Source organism: Ambystoma mexicanum, chromosome 5p, assembly GCF_040938575.1.
Source record: "Ambystoma mexicanum isolate Mex_15411 chromosome 5p, UKY_AmexF1_1, whole genome shotgun sequence".
Lineage (NCBI taxonomy): Eukaryota > Metazoa > Chordata > Amphibia > Caudata > Ambystomatidae > Ambystoma > Ambystoma mexicanum.
Window position 1 is genome coordinate 1,223,344,837 of NC_090930.1, and position 26,514 is coordinate 1,223,371,350.

Here is a 26,514-nt window from a genome sequence, read left to right on the forward strand (position 1 = left end):
AACAGATCTTATTATTTTATTATTATCTTATTATTTATTTTGCTCCAGAATTATTTTAGAAGTCAGGAGGTTGAAAGCACAGGAGGTCGCAATGTTGTTCATGTCATCCAATGCAATAGGAGACAACGAGAAGTCCCCCATGCTCTCAGCTTTTTCTGTCAGACCAAAAGAATGTCCTGCTACCGGGCTATCTTGGCCCTGATCTAGTCGAATTCGGTCCCTTGCCACCGAGATTTTCTCCTTGATGGCCTCATCAGTTCAAGAACAGTCTTGATTTGTGGCAAAAAAAGGGACATCAGCGGCTTTGGGTTTTTCACGAGTTTTAAATTTCTCAAAAAGCTTACCCGTAGACTTGGAAGCTAGATTGACCTGAGAATTGAAGACATGTTTCTATGTCTCAACAATTAATAGTTTGTAAGTTTGATCCCATTATGTGCACTCCCGTCAAGTGGCATCATAGGGGTGCTTTAACCACTGTTGTTCCAGCACCCTTTTCATTTTTTTCAAGGTCTCGAGTTCAGGTGTAAACCATATGTGGTGCCTCAGATTTTCTCTAACCGGTTTAGTTTTTACAGGGGCAATGTTATCCAACATTTTGCTGAAGGTGTTAGTGAAAACGGACAGCAGTTGATCCACATGATCCACTGGGGATTTGTTAGATAAAATGGACTGTAGACAATACTGATAGTTAGAGGAGCTGACTTTTCTTAGAATTCTGCCCAGTACATATATATAACAATGTTGGTGCACAATAATACTTAACTAACTGCTCCTATTATTGCATTGTAGATTTCCGCTGATTTAGCTGTGTGTGTCAGTGGGGGGTGGTGATGGCCTTAAAACACCAAAATGGTACTATAATTTGCAAAGGCACTGTGGCACAATCAGGCTATTCCAATCGAATAATCATGCACATAATCCCGTACTCAATTCACATTGGACAGAAATCAACAAGATGGTATTGAAAATTGTGACCAAATACCAATTTAGTAATACCAATTCTGGATACTTAAGTTTAATATTAAAAACAGTTTTTTCACTTCAAGTGTTGATATGACAATCAATTATTACAAATTAGAACGTAAGTTAATTCAAAGATGTCTCAGCCAACACATTTTTCGACTTCTGCGGTCTTTCTCAAGGCAAACAAAGATATTATGCTTCTTCTGTTTCAATTTGCTATTTTGTAGTACTGACTCTGAGTTATTGTCCTTGTGGCTTATTTAATGTGAGCTTATTCTTTCATACAGTATTATTTGTTTCCAAGAGTATACTGTAATAATGTATAGTCTCAATGATTTTAAGCTTCAGGCTTATATGCTATTCTCCAGTGATGTGTTCACTCTTGGTTTATCGGTCTGTATGTCCGTTTACCTTGAGGAACATGCTGCTGGCCTACCTGATATGCATTGAGCAGGGATGCCATTCTTGTCAAGGTCATAACAAGAGCAAAAAGGAATTTCCCCTTTCTTTGTCTGCCCTCTATATCAGATTCGGATGAGAGACTTGCTAGGATCTAAAAGTAAAAATGAAAGAAAGTAGTAGGGCATATATAAAGAGCATCAATATGAGCATCAAAAGGTTAACATGATTAGCAAGTGGGTTGGGCAGTGGTAATCTGATTTAGAGCCACTTACCCCCGTTGAACAACTACACAATGAAAAGTGGCTAGGGGGCATGCTAAGAAGGGCAGAAATGGGAAAGGCAGGAACAAAGAACACCAAACATTTAGCAGTGATTAGCAAGTGGGAAGGGATATCACAAGGCCTAAATCTGGATTCAGCTGCTGACCATTTGCAAACATTTCCATGGTGAATAGCTCATAAGCATGATTATAATGTGCAGTATCTATAGGATTGTCATCAATGTGAAATTTCACTTGCTTATCAAACGCATATATATTGAAAGGACAGTAAAAGTGGTCAGTCAGAAATGTCAAAGGGCGAAGGTCCATCTTAAACAACCACATTTGAAGTGTGGATCCATGAGGTCATCCAAAAAGGTTTGCCTTGCTCTTGGAGAGAAAATGGCTGAACTTAAGTATTCCTCTGTGATTTGCAAGGAATGAAGTGATCTACAACAGGAATGTACATTATATGCCCATGGAAGCTTTTAGATGAGACAAGAGTATTGCATGGTCTATGGTGTGGAATGCTACTGAGAGGCTCACAAGCATTGGTGCCGTCAGAGGATGATTTTTGGGATTTTGGGAGTTTTTAAAGATTCTGTCTCTTCCAAGAGAGTGAATGTTGTACTTCTCCCCATGAGTAGGTCTAATTGTTTATTGTGGAATAGGTGGTTGGTTTTGCTGCAAGTTCTAAGATGTTTAGTCACCTGGTGTTTGATTATTTTTGCTAACCTGCAATGATAGAATTAAGTTGTAGTTTGCTAGGAAAGAGGAGCCTGAAGTGGATCGTTTCAGTAAGAGACTGATGAGAACCTAATTAAGGGCAGCAGGAAGAATTCCTGAAGGTTGAGAGGCCTTGAAGAGGTCTGTCAGTGGGCCTCCAAGGGTGTCAATGAGAGATTGGGCCAGAGAGAATAATCTTGGAAGAGCCTGGGTTTCGGAGGTTTCCATCTCGATGTGTGATTTATCCATGTCCTCTGGAGATATCAGTTAAACCCAAAGAAGGAAGAGGAGGAGGTGATTTGTAATACACCATAAAATTCACACTGTAAGGCACAATTAATATTTCTGCCTGAATCTTCACAAACAATTCTAGAAAACAATGACAACAATGTAAATTGTAAGGTTAGCATCGATATCAGGTAGATTGCAGCCACAATATATTCATCAACTTGATCATTGGCATAGTCTTTGTTTAAAGTGTTTTTTTTTGTGTTGCAATTAAATTGTGATGGAATTAGCATTGCTAAGATTTTAACTGTTCCTTTCATTTAAAAAAATATAAATATCATGCATTACACTTGTTTTGCAACTAGGCGACCGGCAATTAGAAGTAAACATCAGCCAATGTCCACTAATGTGGAACAGGGAATAAGGAAAATTTGAACCAGAATCCTTCTGTACACAGGGCTTGGCTGACTAGAACATTCAAGGGCTACATTCCTTAGTGACAAGCATTGGATACATATTTGTGTCAAGCAGTTTTTCACCTTGATCTCCTTCTGCAACATTGGGCAGGTCTGCAAAGGAAACGTTTGTTCTATTCAGATCTACACCCACACGAGTGGAAATTTGCACACGTGTGAACATGTCAGCATGCTCGCAGTTTGAATGTAATCTACGTTAGGATGTGTAGCAGACACACACGTGTGGAAACACTGGCATATGCAATAATGTCATGAATGGTGGATGTTCCTTTGGTTGAGCTTTCTCCAGGGAATATTGTTATATTTTCCAAAGGGAGCCATTGAGATGGTGCACATCCCTAAGAATCTACTTGTGCACGGTTATAGGTTAAAGGAGCAAATGGAAAGTTTCGAAATACAATAGGTTCGAAAGAAAAGGACCGAAAACAAAAGGTTTGAACTATTTTTTTATTGTTCTTTTTACTTTTTTGGGGGTGGTTTGGTGGGCCCCCCCCCGGCCCCTCCCCAAACCCCCCTACCCCCCGATCGCCCCTAAGCCCTGTGTTTGTGGTAAAAACCTCTTTTTTACCTATACGGAAACCCAAAAATAAATATATAATTAAAAAGAAATCGAACCTTTTGATTTGGGTCCGATTTACCCGAACCTATTGCATTAGAACCTTTTTCTTTCGCACCTTTAACCGGATACCCTTGTGCACCACACATTGATGCCAATGCTAACCACTGCCTGGAATTGGGGCTATTGTTTATCAGTGATCCTAAATGACATGCACGCTGTTTAACCTTATTGATGTTCCACATTTGTATAGTGTTGAAATAAATATGTTAGCCTTTAGGGAAATCATCTTTAGATTGTCTCCTTCTCAAGGGCCAAGCATTGCGTTCATACATGGCTTGAACGTGCAGATATGTGCAGCCTTACCTTGACGTAATACAACTGTGTATCATTTGTCTAGAATGTTTTCTTTGTCGTTGTGCATAGATGGTAATACACTGGACATGATGTTTGATATCCCAAACATATTTTTTAGAGTACATGTCTTACATTGTGGTGCATAGTGGCATTACCAAAACAGACTTGTGGGTGTGCATGCTTTGGATTGTGTAATAAGTGTATTTTGTCTTGTAAGTTAAATGCATTTGTAAGTGCTGCTTTTGTCTTGCATTGGTCCAATGGATGTATGTCATCAGTGTGTGTGTGTGCATGTGGTGTGTTTTAATTGAATTAATTTACAGTCCACTATCTGTTTTGCCTACACCGTAATGTTCTTATTTGTTGTGGCTTTACTAGTTGGTTATCCACCCTTTAACAGATTGTGTTTTTTCTATTGATGCTACTACTATTTTAGTGATTTTTTTATACGAAAACCATCTCAAAATTGCCATATTTATTTTAGAAGAATATAAAAACACATTCTAAGCCATGGGGTGAAATGGTCGATCGTTTCATCATGTAGGATGAAACAGAACCATTTTTTGTACAATTTTTGCGCACTGGCGCATATGAACACATTATTACAAAATTTTAATATGATGTCAGGAGGCAGGTTCTGGCATATGGTAGACAGCCTCCCCCCCTTTGCTTTTATATTTATCCAAGACGGTATTCAGCTGATATGGGGATAGTACTAACTTAGAGACATGGATTTTAAATCCTTCATAGATGGCCACGGCTGTGCACGTTAGCAATCCCAGCCTCTTGCGATCACATGATCGTCAAAATGAAAGCAAGGGGGAGGAGCCTAATACCAATGCCGGTCCTGCGCCTGTTTTTATAAATGGAAGGTGTTCTCACGTATTAAGGAATAAAAGCCTGAGGAAGCTTTGTACACAAGCGGAACGCGTGGCGGTTTCCACCCTGGTGGGGTGAGTGTCTTTTAACCTGTTTGTCAGCAAGGGAGGCAGGAGAGATGCCTACCCTCTTTACGCCATCACACAGTGTTGGTTGCACAAGATTTTTTGTAATGAAATAAAAATACTTTTTTTGAGCAAACGGCTTGATCTTGTGTGCAGGGATTATTGTGCTACATGTTGGTGTTGAGGGTTTTTTGAAGTGCTACAACCTTCCTCCAGACGTGTGTGTTTTTGTATATTTAGAAATCCGGCCAAGATTTCGTTCCCTAGCACCAGCTACAAGTAGGCTGAGCACTATTTTGGCATATCAGTTGTTTTCTTATATATATATATATATATATATATATATATATATATATATATATATATATTCAAAAAGAAACCCTCAGTTTCTGATCTGCAATGAGACCAGGCAAAAAGCAGATGGAATGCACTCCTTGGAACAGTGGAGGATGTCTTTGTGACTCCCCACGCGAAGACAAGCACACCAACTCTTTTTTCCAGACTGAAAAATGCTTTTAATGAAAATCTATCACCATTATAAGGAAAACAACAAAAACGACGCATTTCGCGGTAGCAGACCGCTTGATCACGACATATATATAATCCTGATATTCAATGTCACAATGGTAGTAAGCTCAACCCATGGAGAAAGAAGGATGGATAGCTGTGTGTGTGTGTGTCGCAGCAAAGAAATAAGCCAAATCCCAGAAATGGACCAAAGAAAGGGTATTTGGCATGATGTCAAAGGCTAAGGCAGTCAAACCTGGTTATCAGTCCTTGAAGAACAGTGACTGTGAGAAGCCGAGGCATTCCTTGTTAAGTTGCAAAAAGAGAACACCATGAGTGCCAAGTTTCTTTATTCAAGACAATTAAATGCTAAAATATGGCCTGAATAACAGGTTTCTGTCACGTGAGTCCAGGATGGAAATAGAAGTGGGTTTGCAGATATGAACCTTGATAAGAACATGCTCACACACCCTTATATTCCCAGAGAAGATAAGCTACTACAAGGCCAAGTTCAAAGACAATCTGTATGGCAGAAGGCATGAGTGATGAGAGATATTGGGCTAATTGGGTGGGGATGTGCGATCAAGTCCACCCACCAGCACCTGGGGTACCAGTTTATGTGCTGCTAGGGAATCAAATGTTCCAGAAGGGTACAAGCACACCAGCAAATTGTAGAGGGCTATCTAATGAAGGGCCTTATAGTATGAGAGCCAATGATACCTGACTGTAGAGACCCAATCACAATTCAATCCCTTATAAAAAAAAAGTATACTTAGATATTCCCCTTGATCCAACTACAATCTCACACAGGTTTTCATAGTTTGCCATGTAGTATGACTTCTCATATGATGAATTTTTGTTATATAAGAATGCTTTGAGACTATGCTGTGCAACGTCCGTTGATGTCCGTTGTAACTCCGTGTTTTAGATAATTGAGAATAAAACAGAGACACTTTTCCCAACTTCCTGAGTTGGTCTTATTATTTGGTGTAAGAATTATTCTCCATCCCATCCATTGTAGGATGTGTTGCCTCAATTAAAAGGACCATAAGAGTTCAAAATACTAAATATCTCTGAAAAAGAAATTTTCAAGCATCAGCAAAGCTAACGTGTAGCCATTTTGTGGACATGGGATATATACTTGGCCATAAGGTGACAACCTCTCCAAACCGGTGTGAGTAATTGTGCATTTAAGATGTCAGTGCCTGGCAAATGCTTATACACAACTCACAACCTTTGGATTTGGCAATGATCAGTTTTAACAGAACTTCATTGCAACAAACAGATACAAGGATATATATTGATTATAATTCAAGTGGTCATTGGAGCACTTAGTTAAGGCATTTTTATTACACAAATTGTTTGTAGAAAGCAGCAAGCTGAAATTAAAACTTTCAGAAGACTGCTTAAAAACAATGGAATTTCAAAAACAGGATTACGTTTGATGTGAATGCTGGTAGAACAAGCTTAAAGAGATCCAAGGATTCTGTGTTTTTGAGGCAGTTAATGCATGGGAATGGCCACAGGCCTAATCCTGGACTAGGTTTTATGTAAATGCTGATAGATCAAGCTTAAATATATCCTAGGAGGTTGTATTTTTGGATTCAGTCAGCAGGTGTGAACTGCCTTAGGGATTAGGATGGCTAAAGGCAGTCAATGTCTGGGTAAAAAAATAAACGGCATCCACAATCTATGTGTCCTCCCTCAAAACCAATCATTTCTCTGTGTGTACTACAATGCAATCATTGTGTCTCATAGGTGGTGATTAAGTTCAACCTAATAGCCTAAACTAAATATACAGCACTGACCTAACCTGCACCACTCCATGCTGCACTCCCAGTGATGAAAGATCTGGAAAGCGGTTTGTCAGGCAGGAGTCCAGGTGACTTTCATTGGCATCTTTCATATTTCAATTCATTCAAGTGGCAGTCAAATGTTCTATACACCTTTGTGAAATGTCTGTAATACCCAGTTTGGACAAGGAAGGCTCACACCTGACTCCGGATGGCAGGAATGTCCCAATCCTGAAAATGTTGTCGCTTTGTTTGGCGTTGCTGTTCCTTACTGTTACCTATTTGCCATCCTAAGTAAGGCACAGTATCTTGCACTGTCTGCAATTGTGAAGCCTTGATATCCATGCTGCACGGCTTGAAGCATCTGCTTCAGATGTGAAATTTGGTCTTCTAGGCGAGGCTAAAGATGACAACATCATCCAAATAGGTAATGTTGACAGTGTCTATGTCACTGGGAACTTGGTTTTGCATCCTCTGAAAGATAGTACAAGCATTTGTTAACTCAAAGAATATAGGGGTGTACTTATAGTGCCACCTTTTGCGGAAAATGCTGACCTCTCTTTTGCTCTGTCAGTCAGTCAACCAGCCAGTAACCATGAAGAAAAATGTACTTCTGTATTAGCTAGCACCTAACTCTGTAAGTTCATCTGCTTGGGGTATCTGGTGTGCATCCATCTTGGTCACACAATTGAATCCCCTGTAGGCCACACAAAGGTGGGCTTTAGTTTTCCTGTTGAAGGACTTCTTAGTAACCAGCAGCACAGGGCTTGCCCAAGGGTTTTAGGAAGTCCCAATAATCCTGATGTTCAACATGTTGAAAACATCCTCCTTGATGGTGTCCATCACCTTGACATACATCTGGAGAATGTTCAGCTTCGCTAGCATGCCGTCTTCAATCTCTATGTCCTGGAAAATCTAATTTCTTTGACCTGGAGTTAATGAGATCACACTTTCAAACTGGCCCAGGACCCAAGTTTTGAATTTTAAATTCTGTCAGGTCAGGTTAGATTTATACCCCCTCTATGCACCTATCAGTGGCTTCAGCATGTAGTCTGGAAGTAGATCTGTCTAATCTTCAAACTCATCAGTCACCAGAGCCTATACTAAGTCACCCCTGCTGTATTGTGGTTTCATTTGGTAGACATGAAAGACTCTATGCATCTACCTATGAGCCTCTGTATCAATTAGGTAGCTAACCTCTTTTCAAAAACCATGTAGGTCCAGTCCACCTATATTGAGATGCACTGGATTTAACAGGTTTCATAATCCAGGCAACCAGTCCTGGGTTTAATTCTGTCGCAATGGGTTTCTGGTCATATCAGTGTTTCATTAACTCCTGACAAGCCTCCACATACTTTGCAGACTGTTCCATGTACTGGGCCATTCTGGATCTTAACGCAAGTACATCATCTATAATATAGTCGGAAGGACTTTAGGGATTGCCCTTGCTCCTTCATGATCCAGATTCAGAATACCCATAAAAGGATGGCCAAACAAAAGTTCAAGATAACTGAACTGTGCAGGTGACCATCAGATATGGAAGGAGAATACCCCATTTTCTCCTCGGGTGTACTTCTAGACTCCCTATCCTGCTTTTTAGCATCTTTTCAAATTTCTCAATAAACCCATCAGAAATGAGCTTTTTAGGATCACCACACAAGAGAATGTCCCTACTAGAACCTTCATCACAACATGGGATTTGATACTCCTCAAAGGGACTGCTATCACAACCAAGACATACAAGTTTTAAGAGGTTTTTGAGGATCCATGGGACCAACATGGTCATTACTCTTTTTTCAAAGTCCACGTTTCCACTGGTTTTGGAACTGAGCGTGCGATTGTCACTCCGCCTGACTTACCAGAAGCTTGGCTGGAATGAAAGGCCCAGCAACATTCTTTGATTTTTATAGCAATCTCATGCCAATTAAAACGGTCAGAGAACCTGTCAGTTGTATTGGTCTCTCCTAATTTACGTGCCAAAGGAATGACATGAGCCAAGCCAAGAAGGAATGTTTACAGAGAAATCAGACGTTAGAATGAAGTGTCACTCTGGGCATAAAATGTCAACATTTGGGAATATGTCTTTCAGAGGTAGAGAAAAGGGCTTAACACCATTAGAATACTTTAAGTCATGTAAGGGGGACAGGGCCACTACAAATACTTTAAATTCATAGCCTTTGGGTCTCAACTGCTTCGAGCCAGGCTTTTCTGTGTCAAACCAGAAGTCTGGGTGCTTTCAGCGCCGGGCCAGGGTAGAGTTGGCAAACAGCATAAGTGATTTCCAGCGATGCAATACCCTTTGGCACCAGTGAAGGCGGGCGGGGAAAAGGTGCTGAGGATGGCAGGTGGTGTTGGCTTGGTGGCACTGGAAGACTCTATGGCCTTGGTGCAGAGAAGTGGAGAGTGGGATTGACTCGATCAACATGGCATAAGTAATGGAATGGAGCTTGAAAAAGTGGCAGGCTGTGTTAAGTTGGGGTGCTAGAAATAATGGCAGGTCTCACATGTGGCGATGGCAGAGCTTCAGCATTGGTGTTTTGAGCGAAAACTCAAACATGGGAAGACAGTTGCAGTCGGAGATAGCACTGACTGTTACCTTAAAGCAGTTCAAATGCTTCAAAGATGCCCACATAGGTATTAATGCAATTCATCCTCAGTTCTGTGGTTACCAGGGGCAAAGTGATTCTTTTTTCTTCCTGTCTCAACCATGAACGTTATTAGTGAGTATGTGCAGAGTTCTGTCTCCTCCAGTGATCAAGGTTTTTTGCACCAGTGTCTCAGTTGCTGTAGGCCTTGTCGAGATCTGTAACGCTTACCTCTGCTGCCCTGCAGGAGTACCAGGTCCGGATTGGCAGGGATGTGTCAGCTAGCTGGGGGACGGGTTTCTGGAACTAGATGCTGGTCCAAACCACTCCTTCCCCACTGTTTGCGCTGAAAGGCTATTGCCCAGCAAGCAGTGCGGTTGGGAGTGGTTTGGGTGGATCCTTCAGTGATATAAGGAAGAATAAATGAGCTTCTAGGTGAGCCTAGGGGGGGGAAAACAAATGCAATACGTTAGTTCCTGCTGCTTAACGTCTACCCCCACCTCCCTTCTACCCCTTGGGTTGCTTGATTGTGGAACCCAGGACCCAGTCTGACCTTTACTAATGCTGATGAGTGTCCCCAAAAGATCAGGAGAACATCTGGTCCAGTTGCTTCACTGAATGGCAGTGGCCCGTCCGGCTGCTGTGCACACGATGCTCCTGAAGGTAAATTCCTGAATAATACTGTCTTTTGCTACACTGCTCTGTAGTAATGCAGAGTTTCCTCAATGTCCTCTGAATGCTCGTAACTTTGTTATTGTCCATGAATGTTTTGTGTAAAAGGTTCCAGGATTGAGTGTAGAGCGCGTTATGAACTGTTGTGGACTGATGTCTGTTTATGGTTTTGTCTTTCAGCTGCGGCGGGCGAATGTGACCAATGCTGGAGAGTGCCGTCAGCTGTGAGGGAGCGAAAAAGATGTTTCAGCCATACCAGAATGGAACACGGACACTCAGCTGTGTAAGCGCCAAAGACTATTATCAGGTAGGCTGAGCTCTGAGAATTCAGGGGGAAGCAGGGAAGCGTAGGTGTTGATTTGCTGACTTACTGTTTTTTCTCCTAGGTGCCAGGAACGCTGCAACGGACTGGAGCGGGCGTTTGTCTCCAACGCGTGTGAGCAGAAGCTGGTATTACTGCAAGCCGTTAGTTCCGGGTAAACGGAAATTCCAGCAGAGGCTCTGGAGAGCTAGCAACGTACCGCAGTCTTGAACGGGTGAGTTGAACTGGATGCAGATGAACAGAAATCCGTTGGCACGTGGAGCTGGAGCAACAACAAGCGTTACACCACTTGCATCTGCTTATGGGGAGGGTTCCGGTTCCCTGAAGGAAGGTGTTGAGCCTGTTCAGGGGGATCAAAGATCTTTCTGGGCTGTTCTCCACAAGACTGTTATGGGTACAGCCATGCCAGCCCTGCTCACCAAGCTGACAATAATATTACATACAATGCTGTTTGATGCACATTATTTAACCTCGGCAGCCACCATGTTAGAATCAGGCACTGCTTATGTTTAGATAATAGCACTTTCCAACAGACTGCTGGGTTACACAGTTATAATAGTTTGACCCTGTGGTGCAGACGGTTAAAAAGCAACTTCTGCTTGTTGGAACTTGAGTTCCAAAAGCTGTGTTCAAGAATGCATGTTACTGTTGACCTTTCCTCCTGCCACTGCAGGGCAGCTGATGATGATGTCAGAAGACAGTCACATAACATACATGTGTGCATCACAGAAGACACTGGAGTTGGAACGTCAGGAATCATTTTAATTAAGATTATGGTTTGATCTTCGTTGTTCCTGTGTCTTAGGATTGCTGTATATGGGGATGCAAATACAGCTAAGCAAATAATATGAGCCCCTGCTCTTTCCTTAGTGTATGCACCCGCCTTAGTCATGTGTCTATATTACCTCATTTTGTTTCTGCTTTTGTGATTTAATGAAAGATGAACATTTTTAGGATGCCTCAGCTGCAATCGGTTACCCCTGTTGATGATTGATTTAAGAACACAACAGTGACCGTATACTTCATAAAACAGTGTTTATTTTGTTCTTTAGTTTTCATTCGAGGGCAAATTGGTTTTGTGCCACATATTGTTAATGCTGGAAGTGGTGGGATGATTGGAGGTTCAATTTGAAGTTTCACTTGTCATATGACAGGCAAATATTTTGGTTTATCAATCTTTGGTCTTCTGATGTCTCCCATATCCTGCTTAAATATGTGTGCTATTTTCCCGTGTTCTTTACTGATTCTTATGTTTTAAATGGGTTTTGTGTGCAGGCACCTCTACTTTCTCCTTATATGTAAAATATTCACGGCTGATTAAACATTATAATCAGTTTGTCTATCGCTCCTTGCTTTAAGTCTACCCATTGAATTTCCTCAAATTATGTACAGTCTGTAAACAAGGACTTTGTGTTCTCTCTGCACAGGCACTGACCTTCTGGAATACTCTCTCTGAACAATGAGAAGGTGAGTTGAAACATTTGTTTTCATGAATAGCTTAATGCTCAACTCTAAACCCAATGTGAACCTCTGCTCATTTACTATCATTTAATGAAAAAGAGCCTAGTAATGGTGGCTGTTAGCAGTACACAATATATTTGTCTGCACATTTCATGAGTTTAAGATTGAGCGAACAGGATTACTAGTAGACGCTGCTCACAGAATATGTTGCAGCCTCCTTACCTGATCAGCGACCACTCCTGCTCTAGCAGAGTGCTGTGACCTGACAGCTGGGTTCTCACTAAGCAAATCACCATACATACCAACATCACCAAATATATTTCCTGTATCCAGCATCAAGCCAAATGTGTCTTCCATAAAAGTAACCATGTGGTCCTAAACACGACTACTGTGGTAATTTGAGGAATTACTATCTGGCAATGGAGTAGAATCCCTGGCTTTTTTTTATGTTTGTTGAACAAGCTCTATGCCACAAACATAGTGTATACCCGTGCCCTGCTGCATCAGTATCCTTAGATGCAGTGCCGCTCTACCTCAGCACAGAACAGGTTCAGAGGTGAAAGTTGCCCATCTGACAGCGCTGTGACATGACGTCTCTGCAGGACAGAGGCTGCATTTGAGACGTGCAACCATGTACCAATATCCTATAACTATGAGTGTACTGTCTTAGTGACAATGTTAAATGTATTATCATTTGAAACAATACATGTAGAAAATACTGTTTGTCACTCTGCTTACTAACCCACAAATATGCAGACCTCAATGTGCTCATTCATGCATATCTTCAGCGCTACGGCGCAGTTTGTAAATGTGTCTCGTTCTCTGTTAGTGTAAAATAAAAACCCTGTTGTTCATTTCTATATCTTCAGGTGTTTTCTGTCTATTGAGCCAGCAATTCTCTAGCTCCACTGCATACCTGGTGACCCTATGTCACGCCTTACTGTCCTAGTGGCAGACACATTTTTAAACGTAAACCATACCTGAGTTAGGATATGGGGATGGCATTTCTCATTAGAGCCACAGCAATTTGATATCCATTTGGTGTCAGCCGTGTGTGCCAAGCTCAGCTGTGAAAGGAGTATGTTCATTCTCCCCAGAAAGGCTGGACCTTGCCACTGCTGGCAGGACTATAGCCTAGGAATTGCATCTGTTTGTTCCTTTGTGAGGGCCGGTAACAACTTCTCCAGAGATTCAGAGAGCCTCATCACGAGTCCGGCGGTAACCGTGCCGGAAATTCCGGCAGGTTACCGACGGACTTGGATTACCATACCACCTCCGTGATTCCCGGAATCACTGGGGCATTACAACCCCAGTGACCCGGTAATTCCGGAGGAGGAATTCTGTAAATCCCCATTCCCATAGAGTCCCATAGGACCCATGGGACTCCATGGAAGTGGAGAAGTAGGAACATCGGCACCATCTTGTCATGGTGTCGGTGTTTCCACGTCCGACTGCAGGCGGGTGGTGTTAAACCCACAAGGTCAGACCGCCACCGCTATTTCCGGACCAACTCACTCGTAATGAGGCCCAGACACTCTACAGAATTACCTGGCAAAAGGAATTAACGGTGCATCTATTCTCAACAGAGGTATCCTCACACCACGGTGCTGTGTATCTAAAGGCCTTTGATTGTACTCAAAAAGAAGGGGCAGGATTAATGTACACAGATGGAGCCCTTTAAAGCAACAGGAAGGTTATACTACCTTATTTATCTCTGTTTCTATCTCTCTTTCCTGTCTCCTCTACTTCCTGTAGCCCAAGGCACCTTGAGTGTGATGTCAGAAGGAAATGTTCACTTGTTCTAAGAACAGGGACTAGTCACCTAAATCAGGCTAGCTTCAGTCCAATCACTTGTGGACTTTTTACTTTTAATAAGGGTCTCCCACTCCTTCTTTGAATCACTGTCAGACACATGCATAAGGAACCATTCATTGGAAGTCTATTGGGCAAATTGATCTTTCCAAAGTCCTCCGTCAGTTAGGTGAAGACTGAGTGCCCAAGGCAGAAGGAACCCCTGTACACAAACAATCCCCAGAGACCAGTAGGGGTGAACTGCTGCTAGGACACGACTTGCTTCTCTGACAGCCAAAATGGCACCAGGTACCACAGTGCTAAAGGAACCCAGATGTGGTATGCCATCCTCCCCCATGTTTGGAAACCTGGGAACAAGGACCAATCTTCTCCTTGAATCCCTGGATTGGATGCATAGCACCTTGAGAGACAGGATAGCCAGGATCCCTTTTTCCATTGCATCAAACCAGCCCAACTGCTTTTGAAATGGGTTCTCCACACTAGGACCTGTCAGGGCTTCATTTGGTACTCAATCAAACTCTTTGAACCAGTGTGCCTGAATCTGGAATCATGCCACAACGTACCTCACAGAGTCATTTACCCACTGAGCTCCAATCGACTGACTATCGTTGGATCCCAACTCAATCCGCTGAAGTTTCACTCACTGATTCAAACCAACAGTGACTTAAATGACTTGACCCAGCTCGAACTCGAACTAACGCTTCATTGAACCACACACTGTATCATCAGGATCACCACTTCAAATAGTTAAAGACCTTCTAATCTCAAAGCATGGGAGAGTCACTCGTAGATCCTACACAGAGCTTACATCAAAATTTGAATCAACACAACCCTGGACTGATCCTGAGCAGCACAACAACCTGCATTGCTCCAACGCCTCGTTCAAACTGCTCTGAACCTTCGTATTCACCCCAGCTGGACACAAGCTCACCATTTGGATCAACAGGACTCCTTGCACCCAAACTTGGCTCAAACTACTTGCACAGCAGCTTGAAGCCTGGTTAGACACTGTCAGACCACCAAGAAATGCAACAAGGTATTATTGACTGCTAAATACACCTTTGGTCATTTTCTGGGCCCTAGAGACTGGTTAAGTCATTTTGCCTTTCACCCATGATTCAATACTCAGAGTGCTGCATCTTGCTATCTTTGCTTATCCTGTGTTCTTTCCTCAAGGGTAGGTATTGTGAAGTGATTTCTATTTAATTATTATCACAAATGGTGTATTTAATTAAAGTATATATATATATATTATTGAACATTCCTTTATTTTGGACTTTCATACTTTACAGTTTAGGTTGCTACTGAATCACATTCACAGCCCTCTTGATATTATAGCATGTCCTCAGCCCATGTTACCACAAACGACGAATGAGGTATATCTCTTAACTGTGCCTTTTTCCCTTTATGATTGAGTTGGCTCTTGGTTTGTAGAAGTCTGAGGGCTGAATGGGCACTTAAGTCTCAGTTCATCTTTGTACTCCTGCAGGCCGGAAGTCTGTTTGTCTCACTGGTGGGCAGCGGTTGCGATTTGAAGCAGATTATGCCAATAGCTTACTCATCCAAAATAAGAGCATCCATATAAAGTTAGCTTCACCGCCAAAGCATTTTTTAATTGCACAATGGAACTTGACATATGTGTTGCATAGACCCTGAAAACAAGTGCCTTGTGCAAACTATTTAAAGAGAGGGGTCTCCCTCAAGGCAGTACAGTTAAAAATCTGAACTGCTGAAAAGCCTCCAGGTGATTCAGGAGGTTAGAGGGCCGGAAGATTCCCCAGAGGCCAGCAGCAGTGTTGGGCCTCCATCTCAAGTAACCATTTATCTGAGTTGGGATGCAGTGAAAGTGAATGTGTTTTCCACCACTCCTCCCAGAGCTCAGGTAGCATTGTATCTGAGAAGTCCCTGAGTACTCAACAGTCCCAGGCCTCAACAAGGTTGCATGCTTAAGAAAGGGTAGGGGATTTCGGTTAGGTCAGGGGGGAACCACCACAAAGGAGACTCCTGTAAAGGGAACTTTCCCTTGGAGAAAAGAAGTGGACTTTAGAGGTACAGGATTTTTATCTCAGCATGACAAATGATGGATGTCCAAAAACAAGGGGGGTCTTAAGCTCACTATCTCTTTCACAGAGGAGAAATATCCATAATATTTCCATCTTTGTCCTGTCCTGGGGCAGTCCAGAACCAAAATGTGTTACAGATTTTTACATGTTTCCTTCCAAAACTTGTATGTACAAAAATAAAATGTCTATCTCATAATAATAGTCTTGCGGCATGTACACTAGGATATATAACACATTGGCCTGCACCGTTCCTGCGTGAAGATATCCATATTCAACTAATCTACATAATTAAATGAATGTTAATAGAACGTTTCGGCCTGAAGATTTGTGATTCCATTTTTAAAATTAAAAATATGTTTTTTATCTCTTATGTGGTATCTGCAGTTCTTCCTGATGGTAACAGAACATCTCTTTCAGTTCTTTGAGCTCAGGGCTGGGGCATGTATGAGTCCTGAGAATGCTAGTTGCCACAGTGCTATGTCCTTTGAAGTACATAGCTAGCAGGGACATTTATGATTCAATCACACAATTTTGAAAGATTCCAGGACCTTTCTATCGCTTGAGGCAGACTCCCATTCTCCAAAAGTGTGAAGTACTTCCTTCTACAATAATGGGGGGGGGTTGTTACTTGAGAGAGGGTGGGGGGGGGCTCTTTATCAATTCTGTATATCAAAGCATTTGGATAGGCTCAATGACAAATGGAGTGGTTAATGAGTACCATTTGTCTAGCTTTGGAAGGACTTCTCCCTGAACAAAAGGTTCAGGTAGAGTCATGGAGTTTATGGTTAAACTTCAAAGGCCTTGAGTTTTATTCCCCTGGAGAAAGCCATCACCCTATATCCTGTAACTTGATGGGGGGAGGAGTGCTATTTTTTTTTATTAAGTGTCTCTTGTTACATTTAAAACCATTTCATATTAGATATGCAAAAAAACTAAATCATACAGTCTAAAACAAATCATGAATCATCATACATATCAAATAGTTAAAAATGAACAAAATTGTCATAGCATAAATATCATAAAATGTTCTGGAGACCTCCTACTGGAGGTACTGTAATTTAAAAATAGGTATACCACATTAATAGAGCATAATCAACCTCAACAACCTATGGGGCCACGGACAGTTTCTTAGCCGCTCTCTGCCAAACATGGAAGTCTGAGCTGCTATTGTCAGAGCTTCAGCGGCAAAGATTGTAGCCCAAAATTGCTTAGAGGTACAAGAGCAAACTTCCAAACTTCACTGTAGGCTTTGTTGTTCTCTAATCTCAGGGCCTCTCAATGGGTCAGCATATGGCAGATGGTCTCTAATTGCTTCCCACACAATCTACATAGTCTTTCGACTCTAGGTACACCCACCAATGCCCCTGTGTTTTCAACTTTGTCATATAAGATTTTGGAAGGCCGAGTGTAAAGGCCTGATTGGAATAGACCTCAAACTTGCAAAGTCAGTAGATGGTCCACGGATAGGCCTGCATCCAAACAGGTTAATTTCCTCTCAATCCTGCACAGATAAAAATCCAGCCATGTCTATGCTCATCTCAACCATTAAGTGATTTGCCAGCCTGTGCTCTTTGAGAAACTCTTTGAGTGAGGCACCGCCTGACCCATTAGTGAAGGGACCTCCGGATTGTCATAGTACATCTTGGCCCAGAATGTAATAGCTGACGACTTCCAAAGAATTAATAAGAAAGAAAGACCCAACTCCAGCCGAATAGCCTCCACCGAACACTCCCCTAAACTCCAAGTAGTGAGCGCAACATTTTTGCTTCCAATCTAAGGAGCCAACCCACTGCCCTGAAGGCAAACACCTCCAAGGCATAGAGGATACTCGGAATAACCGAGGCCCAGTAGGCTGTGATTTTAGCTTCCAATTAACCCCCCTCTCTGAGAGTCAATAACTCTTTTGAGGGACAGCCATTTGGCCCATGCCTATTGCATTATCCATGTGCCAAGAACCTGCAGGGATAAGCATGGTCTGATCGATATTCAATTACTTGCTCCAGCTTTAGTCCCCCCAGGCTTCAAACAAATGATGGTGCACCATAGGCTTCCTTCACACAAATCATTATTTTTGTTTCGGCTGGGTTGGGTAGAAGACCATTTTCCGAGGCAAAAGTGTTAAGGTTGTTGCAATCCAAGCAGGGTACGGTCAATGATTACTGTGTCATCTGCACATAGAAGGCAATTGAGATTGATCTTTGATCTTTCCATGTTGCAGAGGAAGATTCTTGGTTTGCTGAGAATTCCTGGGAGCTCTGATGTATATAGATTGTATAATAAGGGGGCCAAAGGGCACCCCTGTTTCAAACCCTGTGTCATATTAATGGAACCCGACAGAACTCCCTCCTGGGATAATCTGTCCATAACCTTTGTGTCACTGTAAAGAGATTAAAAGAAATAAAGGAGTGATGTGTCTATACACCATGCTTCTAGCTTTGACCAAAGTTTCACTCTAATTAAGCTATCAAAGGTAGCTGAATAGTCAATGAAGCATAGGTATAGAGCCTCTCCAGGATAAAGTTGGGTATCGGAGATGAGAGTTAGTAGGGAACATATAGACTAAGTAGTCCAGCAACCCACTTAATAGGCAATAGGTAAGAAGCTCCAGTAGGAGATTGGCAAAAAGCTTAGAGCTGCAATCAAGCATTGCCAGTAACCTAAAGTTGGAAGGATTGTTACGGGGTCCCTTATTATGAACTGGGATGAGGATGGAGGATTTCCATGAGGGTGGGATGACCCCAGTGCCATATAACTGGTTCGATAACGTGGTTAAAAATTGTGCCCACCATTCTGGGTCTCCCTTTAGTATCAAATTGCAGAGCCCGTTCGGGCCGTGGCCCTAGATACCTTAGAGTTCATAATGGAGGATAACAGATCTGAGCCCCGAATGTGCCTGCTTACCAAGGAGTCTGCCATTATGTCCCTTATTTCACCCACTGTGGATACAACTTCACCACCATACAACTTTGTTATATGTAAGGCCCACTGGACCACCAGGATTCCCACCACTTCCCCAGCACCCACGCCCAATCCATGACTCCGAATGAGATGCCAACATCTTTTAGAGTCATGGGTCATTATAAGGCGATTTATACATGTTCAGCCTGCGTTTGACTTATAAACTATGTGTCCTTTGAGACAGTTTTTGTACTTGGTTCTCACAGCAGAAATAACTTGGGCTTCCTCAGTCCCATTGAGGTGACCGGTTCTAATTGCCCTACATACAACCCTTTGGCTATCACGGTCTTCTGGCCTAGCCAGATATTTTTTACTTGGACAGCCAGGACTTTTCGTGCCTTCTGTGAGGAGTGAACTCAGAAGAATCAAAGATGGCCTTCACTCCTATACAGAGACCTCCTTTAGGGCGACCCCTCTCCAGAGGGCTTGATAATCAAAAAGAGAGTGAGTAGACATCTAATTGAAAAGGCGAACCAAGCCAGGTCTTTTGTAGGCAAAAGCATTCGACACTCATTAGGTCTGCCAGGGATGACAGGTTGTGTAAAAAATAGCTATGCCCCTTGGTATCCCAAGATAGCAATCCAACCTTATTTAACCTCTGGACGGTAGGGCATCAATGCCTGGAGTCACCCACTTGAAGCAATTGACCCTGCTGTCTCGGAAGGAGGGCTGGTAGGCTATCCCACTGTTTTAACCCTTGTGGTCGAGACAATCCATGGGTGGTGGCCTTGTGTTGGTGAATTTGTTTGGCGGGATGGAAAACCCTTATTTCAAAACCCAGATGTAAAAGGGCTTGGGCATGTTTACAGATCCGCTCTTCCCCCACGGGGAGATGAAGGTTATCAGGGACCAATTGACCATACTGCCTACAGTGGTTAGTTCCAATTTGAGTATATCCCTAGATGAGATTGTGCACAAGTCAGGTACCAGGTGCAAAAGCTCTAGTATATGATATGATATGATATGATAGTTTATTTGCATTGCGCTCATACACAAGTGTTTCAGAGCACGATGTGATCAGGTGTGATTCAGAAAGGGACTATTGGTCAGGGTATTTAGTTCCACAAGTTTGATGTGAACAAGATCTTTGAATATGATCCATCCTATTCACTTTCTTAGGAGTAGTTTTAGGTCTAAGCATCACCACTCTGTCCAGCCAGGAAACCTGCTTTGGTATTTGGTGGGGTAAAGAAAGGGCCATGGTCTGGCTTCTTGTTACATCCAGATAAATTCCCAGTGGGGGCCCGGCCTGATCTTTCAAGTGATCCCTCAGGGGCTCTGTTACAGGCACACTGAGTCATAGTTAGATTATGCAGGCAATTAGTGGTAGTGAAAGGGCGGTGAAGAGGGAGAGAAGGAGGTAGGAGAGGCAAGGCTGTAGGTTGCTTGGAAACTGCGCTTGAAGAGGAGTGGACATTGGGTGCTGTATTTATTTGCTGAGTGAAGCAAGAAGGGACCACTTTAGCACTCAAGGATGGATCCACCATCTCTGACTTAGAAAGGACAACCATCCATCCAGAGGACCATGTAGCATCGCTCTCCTCAATTCTCCATTACCTGTATCCTTTAAAACAATTCTACCCCTCACTTGCCGCGCTTGTGGGTGAGCTTTACTCCTGAGGGTAGATTTGTGTTTGCCAGGTTTAGATTGTATTGATTGCTGTTGCAAAGACCTCTTCTTGCATTGTTTGAATTGAGGCTTGTGGGTGGGGGAGAAGGAATCAGCAAATGATTGAGCATATAGAGTTTAGCACATATTGCCTCCAAAGTCCGCTTTCCGAGTCTGCCACTGCATACCCTGTGTCTTGCGGGGGCACATCTCTATATGGTGAACAGATGGCCCTTAGGATGGGAGGGTCCAAAACCAAGGTATGTGGTATGAAGTTAGGTGCCAATCGTTTAGCAGTTTGTCTGTTGTCTGTTTGATGAATTGTAGAGGGGCATCCTGTTTACCGGTCAGCCCCCTTTTAAAGGGATTCAGAGTTTTCCTGGGAACACGAGTGGTTGTTAATTTAGACAGGGCCTCCAGGATTTTCAGCAGGCCCTCTGTTAAAAGTAATTGCTCCTCAGCAGTGCTGGCCCACAGTTGTAATAGTGCCTCGACCTTGGCTTCCAAGGCTTCTGAAGATGGCTTCACATGTGGCCCTAGATACCTTAGAGTTCATAATGGAGGATAACAGATCTGAGCCCCGAATGTGCCTGCTTACGAAGGAGTCCTCCATTATGTCCCTTATTTCACCCACTGTGGATGCAACTTCACCACCATACAACTTTGTTATATGCAAGGCCCACTGGACCACCAGGATTCCCACCACTTCCCCAGCGCCCACGCCCAATCCATGACTCCGAATGAGATGCCAACATCTTTTAGAGTCATGGGTCATTATAAGGCGATTTATACATGTTCAGCCTGCGTTTGACTTATAAACTCTGTGTCCTTTGAGCCAGTTTTTGTACTTGGTTCTCACAGCAGAAATAACTTGGGATTTCTCAGTCCCATTGAGGTGACCGTTTCTAATTGCCCTACATACAACCCTGTTTAAATCCCTTTTCATTTTCCAGATGTCCCAGTCAGAGACTCTGCCAGGGCTACCCATTCTGTTATAATTAAGGATGTGTCTGAAGTCAGTGGGACAGAACAAGGAGCATAGCTCCCCTAAATCAGCCTTACAGTTTGAGAAAATATCACCATTGTCAAGGCCAGAATGCACTAAAGCCTCATTACATCTCTCCATACTGACCACTGTCCACCGCAACCTGTTACCTTGGATGTTAACGAAAGGATTGTATGTTAGTCTGGTCACGGGAGGTTGGGGCCAAGCATCACAGCTCATAAAGAGCACCACATGATCAATCACCGCAGAGGGTTTCATTGAGAGTGCGGGGGACAGGGGGCAACGCTGGGGTTGGTAAAGATGAAATCTATATAACTTCTATACAGGCCAATGGACCACGTATATTGGTTTTGAGCCTCCCTGGTACCCAAAGGCAATAGCTCAAACTCAGCTAATTCAGCCCTCCAAAGCCCCACCTCCGAAGCCTCACTTCCCCACTTCTTGTCCACTGGTGTGTGTTTCCTGTGATCAGCATTGTGAAGTCCCCTGTAAGTATTATTCAACCCCTAGGTTGTGAAAACTCCACTCACGAAAAAAACAGCCATTACATCAATCAAAGCAGCCGATGTTTCAGCCCCAGGGGGATTGTATACCATGGCTATCACGGTCTTCTGGCCTAGCCATATATTTTTTACTTGGACACCCAGGTTTTTCGTGCCTTCTGTGGGGAGTGAACTCAGAAGAATCAAAGATGGCCTTCACTTTTAGGGCGACCCCTCTCCAGAGGGCTTGATAATCAAAAAGAGAGTGAGTAGACATCTAATTCAAAAGGCGAACCAAGCCAGGTCTTTTGTAGGCAAAAGCATTCGACACACATTAGGTCTGCCAGGGATGACAGGTTGTGTAAAAAATAGCTATGCCCCTTGGTATCCCAAGATAGCAATCCAACTTTATTTAACCTCTGGACGGTAGGGCATCAATGCCTGGAGTCACCCACTTGAAGCCATTGACCCTGCTGTCTCGGAAGGAGGGCTGGTAGGCTATCCCACTGTTTTAACCCTTGTGGTCGAGACAATCCATGGGTGGTGGCCTTGTGTTGGTGAATTTGTTTGGCGGGATGGAAAACCCTTATTTCAAAACCCAGATGTAAAAGGGCTTGGGCATGTTTACAGATCCGCTCTTCCCCCACGGGGAGATGAAGGTTATCAGGGACCAATTGACCATACTGCCTACAGCGATTAGTTCCAATTTGAGTATATCCCTAGATGAGATTGTGCACAAGTTAGGTACCAGGTGCAAAATCTCTAGTATATGATATGATATGAGATGATATGATATGATATGATAGTTATTTTGCATTGTGCTCATACACATGTGTTTCAGAGCACGATGTGACCAGGTGTGATTCAGAAAGGGACTATTGGTCAGAGGATTTAGTTCCACAAGTTTGATGTGAACAAGATCTTTGAATATGATCCATCCTATTCACTTTCTTAGGAGTAGTTTTAGGTCTAAGCATCACCACTCTGTCCAGCCAGGAAACCTGCTTTGGTATTTGGTGGGGTAAAGAAAGGGCCATGGTCTGGCTTCTTGTTACATCCAGATAAATTCCCAGTGGGGGCAAGGCCTGATCTTTCAAGTGATCCCTCGGGGCTCTGTTACAGGCACACTGAGTCATAGTTAGATTATGCAGGCAATTAGTGGTAGTGAAAGGGAGGTGAAGAGGGAGAGAAAGAGGTCGGAGAGGCAAGACTGTAGGTTGCTTGGAAACTGCTCTTGAAGAGGAGTGGACATTGGGTGCCGTACTTATTTGCTGAGTGAAGCGAGAAGGGACCACTTTAGCGCTCAAGGATGGATCCACCATCTCTGACTTAGAGTCAATGCCCTGTTACCGTGAAAGAAAGGACAACCATCCATCCAGAGGACCATGTAGCTTCGCTCTCTTCAATTCTCCATTACCCGTATCCTTTAAAACAATTCTACCCCTCACTTGCCGCGCTTGTGGGTGAGCTTTACTCCTGAGGGTAGATTTGTATTTACCAGGTTTAGATTGTATTGATTGCTGTTGCAAAGACCTCTTCTTGCATTGTTTGAATTGAGGCTTGTGGGCGGGGGGAGAAGGAATCAGCAAATTATTGAGCATAGAGAGTTTAGCACATATTGCCTCCAAAGTCCGCTTTCCGAGTCTGCCACTGCATACCCTGTGTCTTGCGGGGGCACATCTCTATATGGTGAATACATGGCCCTTAGGATGGGAGGGTCCAAAACCAAGGTATGTGGGATGAAGTTAGGTGCCAATCGTATAGCAGGTGTCTGTTTGATGAATTGTAGAGGGGCATCCTGTTTACTGGTCACCCCCCTTTTAAAGAGATTCAGAGTTTTCCTGGGAACACGAGTGGTTGTTAATTTAGACAGGGCCTCCAGGATTTTCAGCAGGCCCTCTGTTAAAACTAATTGCTCCTCAGCAGTGCTGGCCCACAGTTGTAATAGCGTCTCGATCTTGGCTTCCAAGGCTTCTGAAGATGGCTTCACATGCAAATTTTGCCTGGGTTATTATGAATTGATCTAAATCCAGGGTACAAGAAAGGTTTGTAGGAAACATATTGTCTTGGGCAAAGTACATAAGTGCCATAGAGATTTCTTGTATGCCCTTACATAGTTTTAGCAGAGAGCCATTATTGTCTAACAAATGTTACAATCAGTGAGATCTTCCTCTCTGTTATCCAGTGTTTTACCCATGGAAACACGTCCTGCCTGAGTCAATGGAAGGGCCACTGCTGATCCAAAAAAGGAATTTATTTTGGATTGAGTCAGGTCCACCTCAGATGGTTGTGCTCTTGTCACTTTTTTTATTGGAAGGAGCGGCTCTTAAGAGAATCTCACTGTTTACGGGGCTGCAAGCTCATTTCGGTTGTGCCCTTGTGTCACTGCAGAGGGTCATACGGTGAACGTGAACTTTGTTGGTTCTCATTGGCTCGCAGTGTAAGGGAGGCACCCTATCCAGAATTCTGTCAATAGAAGATTTGATGACCGGAGCCTCAATGCAGGAGGGAAAATGAATAGACTTTTACCCAGTTTAGTGAATAGAAAGAACAAAAGGCAGTGTCAACACTAACACAATCCCCAAGAGGCAGGCAGACTCATAAAGAAGGGGGCAGACACAATCCGGGCTGGCTCTGATCGGGAAGACACTGGCAGTGTTTGTCGCTGGCTATGTAGCTGGGTATTGGTGATTGTGTGTGGAAAAGGCATGCCTTAAATTGTCACCCTTGGGCTGGAGGGGAAGACCAAGCAAACTCAACCCCCGAGCCCCAGAGACCCATATCCGCCAACCCGGAGCAAAACAGTACAGGCAGTTGGCGGCTTCCTCGTAGTGACAGAGGGTGTAGGCAGGGGGGTGAGAAGGGCAGGGGGATCATTGGGGCAGAAGTTGGTTAAACTTATTTCAGCTTGTCTAACACAAGGTTTATCTACTTGAGGATGGCCCGAGTAGGCTGACTCAGCCGCAGACCCGACGTACCTCGCAAAGTAATTGGACCTCCAACTCCCTCTGCCGAACACCGCCAAACACTTTTCACTTCACTTTCGCTTCACTTTCGCTATAGCAAGTGGTTTTAAGATCAGCAGAGCTGCGGTAAGGATCCTGGGTAATCCAGTCAAAGGAACAGGAGAGCAGGGTCCACCAGCTGTTACACTACGGCAGCAAAGGGCTTTCTTACGAAGAACTTCCCGACCATGGAATCCGCTTTGGCATTGTTACAAGTTGCCTTGGAAACTGTTCAGGTCACGTAAACATGCTAGTCAGCTGATCGGACGTGCTTCGCTTACACGGAAGCCACGCCCCTTTGTTCCTTAAAGCCTTCAGCTGCGGGAACTTCGTTGCTGCTAATTGTACGTTACTACGTGCCTTTTTGTTGCCCGCCTACGGCACTGTTTGCCTTCCTCGGATTACCCTCCGTGAACCTTATTGACTTTGAACTCTCGTTACCAGACCTTGGCTTTGTACTCTGTTTCTGCTTATCTGGATATGGACTTGTTGCCACAGCCTTTTCTATTCATGTGCAGTTTTCTTTTACTGCCGTAAAACCGCAGGAGCCTCCCCGCTCAACCTTCAGTTCTACTGGTTCTGTGGCGCTTCACTTCCGCTCAAAATTGGACTCCAGCTCTCATACAACTTACACTTGCACGAGCGCCTCTGCTTTCCATCTGAGTCCGGCTCTGCGATTAAGACCTGCTGAGATCTGCTTCAGCGCGACGCCTGGGAATTTCACTAATAGCATAAGTGGTATCCTGGTTGGTCCTTTTCTTCCTGTTAGATCTGAATCATATATTTGGAAGTATAAGTCCCATCCTACCAGTTCTGCATATCAAGGATTGCCTTTGCTCCAATTACCTGATTAACTGTGTTCGCATCCTGGGAGACTGTTTGTCTTTTCTACTGAAGCGCATTTACAAATGCTTTCCAGGACATGCACCAACTCGGCCCTAGTGCATCCCTCGTGCCGTTAGGGTTGTCCTCCCTATACTAACCTTCCCACTTTATTATTTTATCCTGTTGTTGTGATCCACCATTTGGATTTTGTGTCCCTTATTGAAACTGGTACAGGATTCCCTCTCAGATCTACTCACATACACTACCTCAGGTACCGGCAGTTCTATTGTGTTAAATAGTAATAATTTAAAACACAAGTCAGGCATAATACTCAAACCTTTCTGTATCTCTTGCAGCATTGATCTGGTGGTGCGCTCAATCCTGCTCTTTTGCATTATAGAATGCGCTGTCTGTTCTTACATAAATATCAGAGTGGTACATCGTGAAAAAGAGCCCCTCTCTAAGAGGAAGCCTGATTCTTTGAAATCAGGGGACCTGGATTT